The sequence below is a fragment of the Xyrauchen texanus genome, chromosome 14 (genome assembly GCF_025860055.1).
Source record: "Xyrauchen texanus isolate HMW12.3.18 chromosome 14, RBS_HiC_50CHRs, whole genome shotgun sequence".
In the NCBI taxonomy this organism is placed as follows: Eukaryota; Metazoa; Chordata; class Actinopteri; order Cypriniformes; family Catostomidae; genus Xyrauchen; species Xyrauchen texanus.
Window position 1 is genome coordinate 24,162,110 of NC_068289.1, and position 16,278 is coordinate 24,178,387.

Genomic DNA, 16,278 nt, shown 5'->3' on the forward strand with positions numbered 1-16,278 from the left:
GATCAAGCACATACTGCCTTGTGCGTTGTGAAGCTTCTAAAGGAACAGAGTCTATATTCAGGTCATAGCTATTTTTCTCGTTCTTTACATCAGCAGCAGCTTCAAATGCCTCTGCTTCGGCAATGGCTGCTGCAGCCTCTTTTTTATGTTTTAGCATTTCTAAAGACACTTCCAACTTAGCTTGTTGTAGCCTCAGATTAGCTTCCTCTTCAGCATAGCATAGGCGTGTCTTTGCTGCTTCCGCTCTCGCTCTCGCTCTGACTGCTGCAGACCCCTGTGACGATGAACTGGATCTCGCCGAACAACACACTTGCGAGTGTGTCCTTAACGATGCACAGTGTGGGTTATCCTGTGCTGCTGTACTTCCATGCGCGCTCTCCTCTGTAGCCTGAAGCTCGGTGGCGCGCGCTGCTCCAGTAGCACTTGACTTTAGAGTATGGTCCGCTGATCGTCCACTGGATGCGTGTGGCGACGACATGTCGGCTAGCTTCCAACTTCGCTCTGCTTTATCTCGCTTGCTTGATAGTCGTTGTTTCACTGTGCCGTCCTCGATATGTCTGCTTAATATCCTGACAGCCAGCTAAACTTTTTCCCCACACCAAGACTCTGAAGATTAATTCTTCCACAGGTTTATTGGAGATACAGAGAAAAAGTGAAACTGCAATACAAAAGGAATAATGACAAATCAGAGTCACGTCGACTTATCAAACCTCAACTCAACATGAATAAAGGCTTATTTGCACTATAACTGCTGAATTTCGTTTGTACTCATTTAAGTGAGAAGAAATACATTTTAATAACTAACATTCAGGTCATTATGACACCTTTAACGTGCAACTCATTAGCAAACTACACACGTGAGCTAGCATTTGCATAGTCGTAGTAAATTCAAACCGTCCTCAGATTACACTTTACAAACTTAAAATATTGACAAAAATAATTAAGAATTCCTCCAGACAATCTCACAAAAACAAAATATACATACCAACGATGCTATGCCAGACACAAGGAGTAGACAGATAAGATGGATGCGATGCATATAAGAGAATTAAACAAAATGGGAAAAATGCGCTAGAAATGCGCGAATGATTACTTCCCAACTACGGGTAACGTAATAGGACAATTAGAACTGCGCGATCTTAAAGTGACCATGACCTAAATCGGATCAAATTAGGAAATGAATATTCCTGGAAAACATTAGCATTCTGAAATGCTGAATAAATGAAAAACATGTTTATCTTCTGTAACTTAAAACTTAATGCTTAAATTTTCTTACTCAAAACAATGTCAGATATTTCTCTGTTTAGTATATTCTCCTAGGATTTTCTTTATAAAACAAGTTAATGAGTAATATGCAGTTGAAGAAAGTAAAGCAAAATATCTGAAATTTCATGTGATTTATATCTGTTGTCAATTCAGATGAAGTGAATGTGAATGAGTGACAAGTTCTCTGCATTATGCAGGTTGTTTTTTTTCCCCTTCTTGTTGTTTCCTGTTGATGTGTACACCTTGAGTTGATCGTGGACGAGTGAACGGCGAGCCAACAGTCTAGTTGATGTCACAACACGTCTTCCTCTGGAGCAAGCTCAGTATCCTTAATCTGTCTTCAAACAGATAAGAGAATAGCACACACCATATACTTCGGATACTTGGAGTGAAATTGAGTTTAAAACTACCCGGGTAGTAATTCTGTCACGTGACTACCTCTGCTTCTATTTTTGTACTTCAATATTTCTTTCCTGGAAGGATCAGACTTTATAAAAAAAAGACAAGTGACAACACAAGGAAAAGACTTTCTGAACTGTGTTTTGGGAACCATTTATTTCATTTATCATACTAAACAGGTCTGATTGTATTTTTTTTTTTGTTTTGTTTTATGTATTTGTATGTTTACAAATATTGAACTGGTACCAATACAGTCATTTTTGTTATTTCACAAGGTGTAGTGAAATTGCTGTCTCAAATCCTCCTTACGAACCTAAACGTTAATTATATTGTAATGCTACTGTGCCCATTCAAGTTAAATTAGAGTCCTACACTAGAGTGATGCAACGTGTTACATATAAAAGTGGCGAGCCAGCCAGGAGGATTCTTATTGACAGCTTTAATTTTGACTATTCTTATTATTTGACATTCAAAGCTTAAATTCAAGTGCTCTGAAATCCCTTGAAACCAACAAAGTTTTGTATTTTGTTTCATATTAATTGTAGTTCTTTGGAGAAAAAAAAGGAAAAGAAACATGGATCTTGAAAGTGCATTTGGAGTAGATGTGCAGAAGTCCCTTTGTGTGTTAAACCTTTCTGGGACTGATTCTAATGATGACCTAGTGGCATCCTTTGCTACCTATGGAAATGTAACTAAGGTCGTACAGGTGGGTAAACCCGATAGAGCCGGTAATACCAAAGCAATTGTCGAGTTTGATTCTGATCAGCCTATAAGTATTTTAAAGCCAGATTTCCCTTGCTATGTACCAAGTGTAGCTGATGCTACAGTAACCTGGCTAGTTGATAATGTAAATGTCTTGACAAAGGAAACCGACCAGACTGTGAATACAGTAGATCTTGCATCACCTGATGAACCAGGTCCAGATACAGACTTAAATAGCTCTGACACTGAAGGTAGTCAAACCCCTCACCTTAAAAGAGAGACAAAGAGATTAGGTCAGAATCATGGCTCAGTGCGAGGAACCCCCACTGTAACAGTTGTTCGACCTAAAGTGCCAAATTCCACACCTATACAGAAGCCTGTTACTTGTATCTCCTCTGATATGTTGAACCCATCTGAAATACAAAGAATTGTAGTTGAACATGTGATTAAGAATGACACTTCTGCAGCTTCATCCATTCAAGGGTCAAAATGGCTGAAATCTTTCTCAGGTCGCATTCCAAGACCACCTGGTGAGGCAGATTTTGAGACATGGTGTTTACACGTTCAGTTGATATTTCAAGATCGTCTGCCAACTGATGTACAGCGCAGGAAAATTCTGGAAAGCCTCCTTCCACCAGCATCAGATGTTGTCAAACAGCTGGGTCTTTCTGCTTCCCCACAAGAATATGTTGATCTTCTTGATTCTGCATATGGTCTTGTGGAGGATGGAGATGAGATATTCACTAAGTTCCTCAACACTTATCGGAACTCAGGTGAGAAAGCCACAGATTTCCTCCAAAGATTGCAAATTCTCCTCAGTTCTGCTGTGAAAAGAAATGGGTTGAAGAAAGCAGATTCCAACCGACAGTTACTCAAGCAGTTTACTCGAGACTGTTGGGATCAGTCACTGCTTCTGCTGTTACAGCTAGAGTCAAAACCAGACAAACCTGAATTTGCTCAGCTTTTGCTCCAGATTAGAACTGAGGAAGACAGACGAGCTGCGAAGCTTGAAAGATTACAGTGTCACTTGGGTAGTTCCAGGGCAAAACCCTTCTTAAACGTTCATATGGTAAATTAAGCTTCACTACCCTATGATTCAAATACAGCCATTCTCACTGCTTACCAGGTTGAAACTGAGGATCTGAGGAGACAGGTTGCGGAGTTGAAAATGCAGCTGAATTCTAAAAAGGCAAAGAAGGAGCAGAAAGCAGAATCCGAGAAGATCAAGAAGGGAAATGAGCACACAGTGAAAGCAGAAGTTCAGGCATATCAAACAATGTCGAAGCCCCAGCCAAAGGCTTGGTTTTGCTTCAAATGCGGTGGTGATGTCCATATAGCCAGACAGTGTGTGAATCCCCCTAACAAAGATGTTGTGGATCAGAAATACAAGGAGTTGAAGGCTAAGCAAAATGAGTGGAAACTGAAGTATGGTCCACATTTAAACTAGAAAGGGTCTTGATAGAGGGACATATTGAGGCCCAAGATGATCCATTGATCCATCGTCCCACTTTGAATCAAAGATCTTGCAGTCAAAAGTGAAACTCGTACACCAATTCAGTCTTTCCCAGAAGTTCCCCTAAATGGATTGGTGGGGCCCCGTTGTACCGCTTTACTTGTTATTGATGGGACCCCTTGTAAATGCCTTCACGATTCTGGTTCACAAGTGACTACTGGGTCAGAATCTTTTTATAACTCATACTTGCAGTCACATTCAATCTTGTCCCTTGATGACTTACTCGAAATCGAAGGTGCTGGAGGGCAAGTAGTACCCTATTTGGGATATCTTCATCTCAGTATTGAGTTCCCAGAAGAAATTGCTGGAAGGACAGCAGAAGTCCGTACATTAGCTCTGGTGGTCCCAGACTGGAAACCCAACAGTGAAATTCCAGCCTTAGTTGGGACAAATACTCTGGAGAGGAGCCTCTATTCCAGCTTGTCCTTCCAAAAGCTTTCAGACAAGTAGCTCTTACTTGTCTGAAACCCCCCAAGCCAAATTCCCAGTGAAATGCTCTCAGACAGCAAGTGCAATGAGTTTGCTTCTTTCTTCTCTGAAAAAATCAATAATATCAGAAAGGTGATCAGCACATCCTTGAGTTGTGCTGGGGTCAGACAAATCAAACCACAACCTGAGAAAGTAGTTACTATGTCTGATTTCAAAGAAATTGATGGCAAAATTTTGGAAGAAACCGTACAGCACCTTAAAACATCAACCTGCGCCCTTGATGCACTTCCCACATCTTTTTTCAAAAGTGTGTTCAACTGTTTAGAAGCAGATCTCCTAGAAGTGATAAACTCTTCACTTCTCTCTGGGAGTTTTCCAAACTCCCTGAAAACTGCAGTTGTCAAGCCCCTCTTGAAAAAGAGCAATCTGGATAAGACCATATTAAGCAACTATAGACCGATCTCAAATCTTCCTTTCATAGGCAAGATCATTGAAAAAGTTGTCTTCAATCAGCTGAACAAATTCTTGAACTCAAATGGATACTTTGACAATTTTCAATCTGGTTTTCGATCGCATCACAGCACAGAGACAGCGCTCATGAAGATAATAAACGATATTAAGCTTAAATACTGATACAGGCAAATTATCAGTACTGGTACTACTCGACCTCAGTGCTGCATTTTACACTGTTGATCACAACATACTTCTTGACAGGCTGGAAAACTGGGTGGGGCTTTCTGGGATGGTCCTAAAATGGTTCAGGTCATACTTAGAAGGGAGAGGTTATTATGTGAGTATAGGAGACCATAAGTCTGAGTGGACGTCCATGACATGCAGAGTCCCTCAAGGCTCAATTCTTGCGCCACTCCTGTTCAACCTGTATATGCTCCCAATGAGCCAAATAATGAGAAAGAACCAAATTGCTTACCACAGCTATGCAGACGACACACAGATCTACTTAGCCCTATCGCCTAATGATTACAGCCCCATTGACTCCCTGTGCCAATGCATTGATGAAGTTAACAGTTGGATGTGCTAAAACTTTCTTCAGTTAAACAAAGACAAAACTGAAGTCATTGTGTTTGGAAACAAAGATGATGTTCTCAAGGTGAATGCATACCTTGACGCTAGGGGTCAAACAACTAAAAATCAAGTCAGGAATCTTGGTGTGTCTCTACAGTCAGAGCTTAGTTTCAGTAGTCATGTCAAAGCAATAACTAAATCAGCATACTATCATCTGAAAAATATTGCAAGAATTAGATGCTTTGTTTCCAGTCAAGACCTAGAGAAACTTGGGCATGCTTTCATCACCAGCAGTGTGGATTATTGTAATGGACTCCTCACTGGCCTTCCCAAAAAGACCATAAGACAGTTGCAGCTCATACAGAACGCTGCTGCCAGGATTCTGAGCAGAACCAGAAAATATGAACATATCACACCAGTCCTCAGATCTTTACACTGGCTCCCAGTTACATTTAGGATTGATTTTAAAGTATTATTACTGGTATATAAATCACTCAATGGGCTAGGACCTCAATATATTGCAGATATGCTCACTGAATATAAACCCAACAGATCACTCAGATCATTAGGATCACATCAGCTAGAAATACCAAGGGTTCACTCTAAGCAAGGAGAGACTGCTTTTAGCTTTTATGCCAGCCGCAGCTGGAACCAGCTTCCAGAAGAGATCAGATGTGCTCCTACAGTAGTCACATTCAAATCCAGACTCAAAACACATCTGTTTAGCTGTGCATTTACTGAATGAGCACTGTGCCACTGTGTGTCCGACTGTTTGTACTGTATTTTATTTTATTTTATTTTATTCTAAACTGTTTCAATTATTTTTATTTTTTTATTCTTATTTTAATCTCTTCTATGTAAAGCACTTTGAATTACCATTGTGTATGAAATGTGCTATATAAATAAACTTGCCTTGCCTTACAGAATTGCATGATTCCATTGGCCACCTGGGCATTGAAAGGACGGTAGACCTTGTGCGTCAAAGGTTTTATTGGCCCAGAATGGCATTGGATGTAGAGGAGAAGATCAAGTCTTGTGAGAGGTGTGTAAGACGCAAAGCAAGGGTAGAGCGAAGTACCCCTCTTGTCAACATAAACACAAGCCGTCCCCTCGAATTGGTCTGTATGGACTATTTATCCTTGGAACCAGATGGAAAGATCTCACACATCTCGACCAAGTTCAGCAACAGATGTCGCTCCTGGACCACAAGTGTGGCCATCGCCTGCCCGAGTTACTGCAGCACGTCAGGATCAGGGCTACCGCAGTGCAGATCTTTAAGTGCCTTGGCCTGGTGGACTTGCAGGAGGGCCATGGCATGCATGGCGGCAGCGACATGTCCAGTGGCACTGTAGGCTTTGGCAGTCAGTGAAGACGTTGTCCTACAGGCCTTAGAGGGGAGCACAGGGCGACCCTGCAAAGTGGTAGGTGTAGGGTATCTAGGTCAGGTTTGGGGAATGTACGACTAATATTAATGATCGTAATCAATGATTAATCATACGGTTTTGACTAGATAACAATACATACAAAAACGCCCCAAAAAGGGCTTATATAGTCCAACAGTCTGCTTCAAATATATATATAGATAATTAAACACAACGAAGTATAATTAATTAGGAATATACATCATATGCAGACAGGCTATATTAATTTTAATAACACCTTAATGGAATTGACCCATAGGCTACCACAACCAGTCAGTTCGTCCAGCGAACCGCTTTGCTAAATACTCCTGATCAATCCTCCAGAAGCTTTATTTTTAGTATAAGCTTATTCATCAAAAGCACATTAACTTACTTTGATAATATCAGCTCGTAGCTTAAAATCGCACATTAAAGAGGCTTTGTTTTATGACCAACAAACACAGACAATCAAGCGTATAATTGGGTTTAATACAAGGAAATAGGCTACATCACTACCCTTAACAAACAAACATTTAACATATAACATAAAATTAACAAAGTAAACACAATAAGGAAAATAAAGAGATTATTATAGAGATAGCAAACTTATTTCAACAGTTAACCCTTGAGAGCCAGCACGGAAGTTACACACTGTAACGCATTTGAATTTCAATGAAATAATACTTGCACAATGGACCTTTGTGTGTCGCTGAGCAAGACTGCGTGTATGTCGTGTCCTCGTGGCGTCCGTGAGATGGGCTTTCAGTCGGTGCTTCCAGAGCGTGGGTTGCTCGCGGGAAGTTCGAAGCGTCTTAGAGGGTAGCTGTTGAAGAGTCGACGGGTGTTCCGGAGAGTTGCAGGGGAGTCCAAGGGAGGGGAGAGAGTTGAAGTGGGAGCAGCAAAAGAGATGCAAGAGGCCGATTCAATGCTGGGGCCGGACTTTTATGGTAGGGAGGTCACCCCTCCTTTGGGAGAAGTGACCCAATGAGACTCCTCCGTTTTGGGTGCGAGTTTGCTCCCTTTGTCCTGTCAAGGCTCATTTGCATATCATTTGCATAATTTATGACCGGGTTAGGAGTTTGGTTGAATTACTCAAAAGGCAGTAAAAACATAGCAGAATACAATTTTAAAGTAATCTTTATATTCAGCTAGGACAAGTCGTAAGGTTTAATTTGATACCAAGAAACATGTATTTAGTACACTTAAAAGTGGATATACATACTCAGGCTTTTATTTAAAGCTTCAGAGTTTAACTAACACAACTAAACAAATTTTAACTAGTTTGAAGTCAATCAGAAATACACAAACATATGGGGATTAAACATATTTCCTTAAAAATAAGCCCTTCTAGGTTTTAAATGAAAGACACACACTTTGTTGCCAACTTTTCACGTGCCTTTCTCACATGGTAAAGCACGAGGATTTGGAGTGTCCCTCTGTCAATAGCGCATTGTACTTCACAGACTAGCTGGCGCCATTTCAGTGATCTTACAGGGGTCCTTTGTATTCAGAATCGATGAGTCCACTGATTCTCCGCCATACTTTACAGTCCCCCTTTTCGTCAGATGAAGTCCCTGTTGGAGACATCATCGGACGACAATCATCACAATGGCGGATGGCAGGTGAATCATGAGGGTTTTGTAGCAGGTGGTTATTCAGACGGAGGGCTCAATTCGATGAGGTTCAAAGTGGTCTCTGTCGTGGTCCCCTCTTTCCGGGGGTTCCATCGGAAACCTACAGACATGGCTTTCGTGAGCTTGGCTGTGGATGTTTGCATCTCGTTGAGCCTCCTGTACAGGATGAAGGCCAGGCCTAGTGTCAGGAGGTGGCTGATTCCCATAGAGATACACAGCGCAGTGTCAGCTGCGGTCCAGGCTTGGACAACAGGTGAGGTGGTCAAGATGGGCATTCGAGACAAGGCTTGGAGGGCTGTGTCGATAGGAGCAATGTCAATTAACTGGGAGCCCCCTCTTTCGATCCATAGTTCCAGTTCTGGATCTAGGGTGAGGTTTTGATTCTGGAAAAAAGATGGGATTTCCAGTTCTGATTCGTACTCTTGCCTGGGAGATGGTATAGTGCCAGGTCATCGAGGTGGAGGATGGCACCTTTCATGACTTGAATCCAAATGCTCTGGTTGGGCAAGGTGAGACGGGTGGTGGTGTCATGCTGGTCGTAGGTGACTGTAGCTGTGTGCACCGGAGTGTTAACGAGCCACCTGTCGCCTACAATCTCTGCTTGTGTCTCGGTGACTTGAGTGCGAGGCTTGGCATCGGCGGGGCAGCGGGTATCGCTGCCCAGGTGTTGCAGCCCGCAGATTCCGTCAGTGTTGTCTCTGAGGGTTTACTGGGGCAGAGGTAGTGAATGTCTTTGGTCAACGTGCACATGTGCAGATTTGGGGCCAGGTACAGCCGTGGGTCGCTGACGTGGTAGGCCACCACGTCTGGGGTGTGGATCTTGATGTGCGTGTTACTTTTCCAAAACCCAATATTGACGATGTCCTTGAGCTGGTAGATTTGGCTTGACTCTATGATGGGTAGGTTCAGGAGAAAACCCACTTTCCTCTGCTCGGGGTCGATGTAGAGTGGGATGGCGCTACCCAGAGAGTAGGCAAGGTGTAGTTGTAACGGGTCAGTTGTCGTGGTGATGGCAGAAGCCAGCACGGTTTGTACAAGGCTTAAGGGTATCAGGTACGGTGGAATTCTACCCATGGCTAGGCTGTCAATGGAGGAGCTCACCTCCCGCAGCATGTCTGTCATCAGGGCTGTGACCAGCTGCGTTTGAGCAAAGTCGTTCTGGAAGACAGTAAACAGCTGTTTCATGGAGTTCACTGTCTGGTTCAGTAGAACGCTGTGAGTGTTGAGGATTACCACCGTTCCTCTCAAGGTCTTGCCGATGGTCTGCAGGGATGCACTCTGTGTGGTGAGTTGCTCTTTTAGCTGTTGTTGGGTGAAAGCAAATGTTGCTTTCAGGTGCCAGTGTAGCTCGTCGAGGTACTGGTGAGTGGTGCAGGCTGTGACGAGGCTGGAGTCTCCTGGCTGATTCGAGAGGCTTGAGAGACGGAGCTCTGGGAATCTCGAGAGGCGGAGCTCTAGGAAGCTCGAGGGGCGCTGGCTCTTGGACGGTCATGGCTACTGGCGCTGGCCCTTGGACGGTCATGGCTACAGGCGCTGGCTCAGGGACAGTCGAGGCTACAGGCGCTGGCTCAGGGACGGTCGTGGTATCCGGCACATGGCACGTCGTGGGCATAAAGTAGCATGACCCCCCTTAGGCACTGTGGCATCACAAGCCTTGGCGCTGTGATGTCATCCGGTGCATACCACAAAATGTTGTGTATCACACGCAGCATGTGCTGTATGTCATGCAGTCGTCTGAGGCACGGGTTGTCAGTGAGGTCAGACGGTGCCAGAGGGTGGTTGGTGGGGTCTGAGAGGTGGTTCAGGAAAGTTTGTATGGTTTTTCAGAGGGTGGTTGGTGGGGTCTGAGAGTTGGTTCAGGAAAGTCTGTATGGTTTTGTCAGTTCTGTTCTGCATACCTGGTCTTTGTCCACTGGCATGACTGAAGTTATGGAGATGATCTTCAAGGGGGTTGTGAACACTGTGTTGTCTGTGTACCCTTCGGGTATCATTGAAGCTGGGATGGGCCAAACGATTGGTAATGTGAGTTCGAAGTCATGAAAGTCGTGACTCACTAGCCATCCTGCCTGGTAGGCTTTTGGAATTGTGATGTTCGTTGCCATGCAGTTGTTGAAGAGGATGTAAACAGCACGGGATGACACTTCAGTGAGGGGCGTGGCTTCCAGCGTGAGTCCAAGTTCAACGCATTCGGTTGAAGGTTGAAAGAAACCCAGCGTTTGGTTTAGGGTTTGACCACAGCGCATGTTGAGCCGAACAGCGACCCCTTTGGTGTAGGCTGGTACTACAGTTTCCTGTTCGTTGACCAAAGTGCAGACCTCTGGAATGGTCTGCCCTGGCAAGAGGTTCTCAGTGTTAGTTGGAACAACAGCTGGCTGTAAAGTCAGTGGGGCCCACAATACCTCATTAATAATGTTTACATGAGCCTGGAGGCGAATCAGAATGTCTGCTCCAATGTAGACATCATGGGGCAGGTCCGGAAGGACCAGGAAGTAATGGGTCAGACACCGGTGGTTCCAGTTCAAGTTCAAATCGCAGATACCTTTGGCAGTCACCATTGTTGATGGGCATGAGCTCAAAGGAAAACGGGTGCGCTTGCTGGCAGAAGGAAGGTCCGGTGTGACTTTGATGAGGTCATTGAATAGTGAGAGACTGATGGCTGAGTGGTCTGCCCATAGTGCAAGGACAATGTCAGTAGTGGTTACATCATTCAACTGCAGGTCATTGCTGACCTTGGGGCAGAAGGGCACAGAGTCTATGGTGAGTTGAAATGTGCAGAGTAGTGAACTTGAACCTTGCTCTGGTGTTGAGGCTGTGTCCCTGTGGCTGGCTGTGAGAGTTCCCGTGACCTCTGTGACCTGAGAGTCTGGCTCAGGTGATCTGGGAGGCTGAAAGGGGAGAGGGTCCCGCACTTGAGCCCAAATATTCAGCTGTCTGAAGTCCAGCAGGGTCTCAAAGTGGTCTAGCAGATCTTTGCCGATGAGGAGGGGATAAGTGTCCATCGGTGAGATGTACACAGGGTGTACCAGGCTCATGGGACCAATCGTTAGGTGAATGGGAGCTACCTGTTCAAGCCGGATGTTATTTTGGCTGTATGACTGCACATTCAGCACACAATTCTGAGAGTTTAGAGTTCGATTTTTTTTCTTAGCTTCAAATCTGAGTCTTTCAAAGAGTTCGGCTGACATTAAGGTGAGGTCTGCTCTGGTGTCTACCAGGGCTTCAAGTCTCACCTCATGTTCCACAGTGATGGGGAGATAGAGTTTTCGTGCTACCCCCTTTTTGATCAGATTCCGCAGGAGTTTTGGTGTTGGGGCTTGTGTGGTGATTGATAAGCAGTTAGGGTCGGTCTCGGGTGACTCGGTTCAGAGACACACAACCAAAACAGCACTTTCTGGTATCTTAGGGGCTTGGTCACTGGTGTGACGGATTGGGTTGTCCGCTGCAGGATGTGTGGTTGTCAACTGCAGTGAGTGGGTGTCGCTGTCACTTGGTGATGTGATAGCTGGTTCGGTAGTCTGTGTCTGAAGAGCGGTGCTATGGGTGCTTGGTACAGTAGGAGGGCAGTCAGGAAGGGTGTTGGTTTCAGGCCTTACACTTAGTCATGAGGAGTCTGGCCTGTCCTCTTTGTCTTCCTTGTGAGGTTTCTTATGGAGAAGCTCTTTCAGGATTTTCAAGAGCTCTGCGGTCTCTGACGTGGCCTCACTGTTTTTCTTTGAGGGAGGCTCAGACTTGGACTTGGCTGGGGCATGCCGGAAGGGTTTCCACTGCGGGCTGTCTGGGCTGGATGTTCTAGTTGATGGGGTTCGGCTCTTTCTGGGCCGTCGGCTGGCTTCCCACGTGGCTCCACCCTTTTGGTTGTGGGGGGGCCGTGGGCTGCCATAGGATCTTTCAGAGCGCCCGCTCTGGTGCTTAGGACGAGCACCATCACGGCTGCGCTGCCCTCTGCCGGCTTGCAACGGTCTTGACTTGTTGTTAAAAGTTCTGTTACTGTGGTGCTGTTGGTCGCCCTCTAGTGCCAGGGCAAATGGATGGAATTTTTACAGTCTTTTCAGAAGCAATTTTCTGCTTGATGAAAGCTTTATGGGCCAAGTCTCGCAGTTGTTGGGTAGTCATGGTGTGAGGACAGGCCAGGACCCCTAAGTGATGGCTCACTGTGGGATGCAGATTTCGGAGAACCAAAGTTCTGAAGTTGAAATCTTCTTCCATGCCGGTTCATTTCATGCTCCGAAGTAGGCTCGTCAGATTCGTCCATAGTAGGCCTGTGGCGTTTCCCGCCGAGCCTGCTTGAGGTTCATGGCGGCGATGAGTCCTTGATCAGTTTCTGGATCAGAGAATTCTCTGATGAAATCCTGCCGCAGCTGTTGGTAGTCTGTTTTGACAGTCTCTGGTTGACGGTCTAGGAAGCTGCATACGTCACGGCTAGACGTAATTACAATCTGTCCCGCATGGTCACGTTGGGAACAGTGTGCAAGTGAAAGTCTATGTCTTGCAGGTAGGCGTGCACCTCGTGGCCTCCTGCAGGATTTGGGGTGAAAGTAGGGATGTTTCTGGCCAGCTTGTCAAGTTCTTTGGGAGCCATGCTGTGGTTAGTGACCAGGTATTTGTGGGCGGGCTCCCACCCTTTTGTTGCTGACGGGGGTTCTTGGAGGCTGGCTGGTGACATTTTGAACAGTGGGATTTCACACCCCTTTCCAGCTCTGAGCTCTTGGCTGAAAAGCTTGGGCCCACTGATCAGGGGAAACTCTGTGGTGTGCGTTTCCCCTTTCTGTTCATTTTTCAGTCTATAAGAATGTTTCAGTTCTCTTTGAACAGTGTCAAGTTCGTATTTGAGATGATCTCTGTGCTGAATAAGTTCATGGATTTCAGCTCGGGCCGTATTCAGGTGCTTTTCACAGGCTTTGGCTTTAGCATCTCTGTCTTTTAGTTCAACCTCTGCTCTTGCATGGAGAGACTCGGCTTGTTGCAACTTTTCGTCGTGTTCCTCTCTGGCTTTTCTCTCCGACTGTTCTCTTTGGTCTGTATCTAGGAGAAGACTTTCCAAGGCATTTTGAAGTCTCTCTACTTCCTTTTTCTGTTCTGGGTCCATTTCATCCTCTTCCTTTCGCTGTTCCTCGGTCTCGAGGCGTAGCTGATCTAGACGACTCTGAGTTTTGGCTTGGTTCCTACGGGCCTCCTCAGCTTGGAGTTTTAGCGCTGCGGCCTCCTGCTCCAGGTCGAGGTTGCTTTTCTCACTTATCCGTGCCTGGGCGACGAGATTGTGGGCAAGACTTCTGATGATCTTGGTCCATTCTTTGTGGTTGTAGCTCTGTGTTGGATCGTGGGCCATCAGGCTGTCCAATTCGGCATCCAGTTGCTCTCGACCTAGGGGCTGTAGGTCCCTGGCGTCCTTGGGTAGGACGGTGTCCGTCATTGCGCTCAGCCAGGTCTCAAGGTGATCCCAGTGGGCTGCGGGACTGGACGAACGGGACATACTGGCTTACTGTAGGCGAGAGAAAAGAACAGCACACACAAAGAGGCCAATGCAAGTACACGTAGGGTTAGCGAGCTACAATGAGGTGGCTATTATAAGCCATAATTTTGACTAACTGGGGTAGACAGTTAGACAGTTAGGTGGGCCGAATTTCGTGGGTCAGTGCAGGCCTAAATAAAGTATTTGACAAGGCGGCAGCCCACAAGGGTCATCTGATGATGCGGGCTGCCTGTTTGTCTCTTTATTCAGTTTTCCTTGATGGCTCTTGTAGGCTCTGTCTTAATGTGAACTGGAAGTACACACTACGACAGAACAGAACAGCAGAATAAAGTAGAACACAATTAATGTTAGGAATAGATAGGCAGGAGAAAAAGGGCCTAAGTCTACCACCACTGCTAGGGTTTATGATAGGACCAACAGGGTGGGGCGCTATTGAGGTATAAACCCTAGGAAGATGGTGTGGCTTAGGGGAGAGAAAGAAAAGAAATGGGCCAAATGCTTAAATGACCGGGGGAATGTCTACTATTATGTGGCTTATACTGGTGGATGGATTTTATCTTCTTTTAGTTTGCCTGGGGTGAATCGATGTCACTCTGCTGGGGACCAGCGCGTGGTCAATCTTTCCAACGGTCCCGAACACTTGACCGCAGTGTCCCCGGGCCCTCTGCTACTATCATGGTGCGCCCTCTCAAACAACTTGACTTTAAACACAACCGGCAACACCAAGGTGTCAACTGTCAGACGGCACAACAAGATTGGATTTTCCCTAGAACCCTCGTAAGAGTGGCCCCTCTTCAGGCCCTGGTTTAGGTAATTATTCCAAACTTGCCCTGTGTGTTGACTGACGGTGTTGACTTTCCTTTGGAGTGCCAAATTTCTGATGTCGTTGCGTGCCGCACCAATGAATAGAGACAGAAGAGTCCGAGACTCACATATGGCCAGCATCGGTAACGGCGGTCGGATAAACCAGCTTGCTGGGAACCAACCAGAGATGACTGTCGAATCACCATAGCACACTAGGGAATTCTACATACAAATACAGAACAGGATTTAGCAAGTGAAAGTCTTAAAGTGAATTAAGGCTTTCTTGTTTAAACCAAATTGAGTAATTATGTGTGTAGAAATAACAGGCAAAGCCTTACCAAATAATGATAACTAAAGAAGTTTGATAATGCTGTTAATTATCAAAACAATCTAACCACAAGAAAAGACAGAAGTAAACAAGGCAGGATGAACAGACAAACTTAATTTAAATTAAATTTAAACTTGTTAAACTCAATTTAAATAAGCGTGAAAAGAGATGTCAAGTAACATCTAAGATAGTAAGGATACAGTCGTAATAAAGTATCAAAGAGGGAAAAGAAAAAATTATATTAATAATAATTAATAATAATTAATAACATTAATTAATAATAATTGAAATGAGAAACTTAATTCAAATTTACATTCGAAATTTGTTTGTTTCAAACCAAATTTGAATAAGTGTAAGAAAGGTTAGAGATCAGAATTATATCCGATGATAATCACGATTGCTGTAAGACATCAGTGATAGCATCTGAAATAAAACCAACTGGAAATTAACCACTTCAAAACAGAATGCAAGGAGGAAGGAAGTGATAAACCGACTTAGCAGGGGAGGCCCCAAAGGGGGCGCGTTTCCTCTAAGTGGGCATTATTCACTGGACTGAGACTTAACTTTAAATTTAAATTCAAATCTTGTTTGAACCCAATTAAGTGTAACAGTCGGAGGTAGAAGAATTGTTTAACATCCAATAATATTAGCACAAGCAAAGCTTGTAAATGCAAATATGTATTGACAGTTAAACCGCCCTTTCAATATTCACAGGGAGAAAGAATTTGAGAAAAGAAATGACCTACAATGAATGTCCACACGATGGCGTACTTGTGCTCGCGCAAAATGACTTCATGGGGTGGGAGTAATTTGCGAAAGAAAATTAAATAAATATATATGACCTGTCTGCTAATGTCCACACGATGGCGTACTTGCGCACGCGCAAGATGACGTCATGGGGTGGGAGTAACTTGAGAACTAATCAAGCACTTACAGGCTGCCCTCTAGTGTTTGTCTGCGGAATAACATTCCGTGTGATTTCAAATCAGAGAGAGAGTTCTCACGCTTGGATTTTCTGCAAAATCACAATTATTCAATTGAAACCTCGGCGGGTCTGTTTTTTTTTCTTTTGGTGCTATACTTCACACAAACGGCATGGCAGATTTTTTTCCTGCACTACGAGTAAATGTGGACAACAGGAATTGTACGTCTGTTGTTCGGCTCCCATACACATCAGAAATATAGCACTTATTCAAAGTGTATTAGGTTTTCGTTTGATTAGCTACGTCAATGTAAACCAGGAGTTAATTTTATAACGATTATAATCTCAGGCCTTACTAAGATGAGAAAAGGAGCTTCGCTTAACCCAT

The 16,278-nt window shown here is 44.6% G+C and overlaps 1 pseudogene; it reads right to left on the reverse strand.

Moving 5' to 3' along the window:
• Positions 1-12,350: 12,350 nt before the first annotated feature.
• LOC127654561 (ribonuclease Y-like) lies at positions 12,351-13,836 on the reverse strand (annotated as a pseudogene).
• Positions 13,837-16,278: the final 2,442 nt, after the last annotated feature.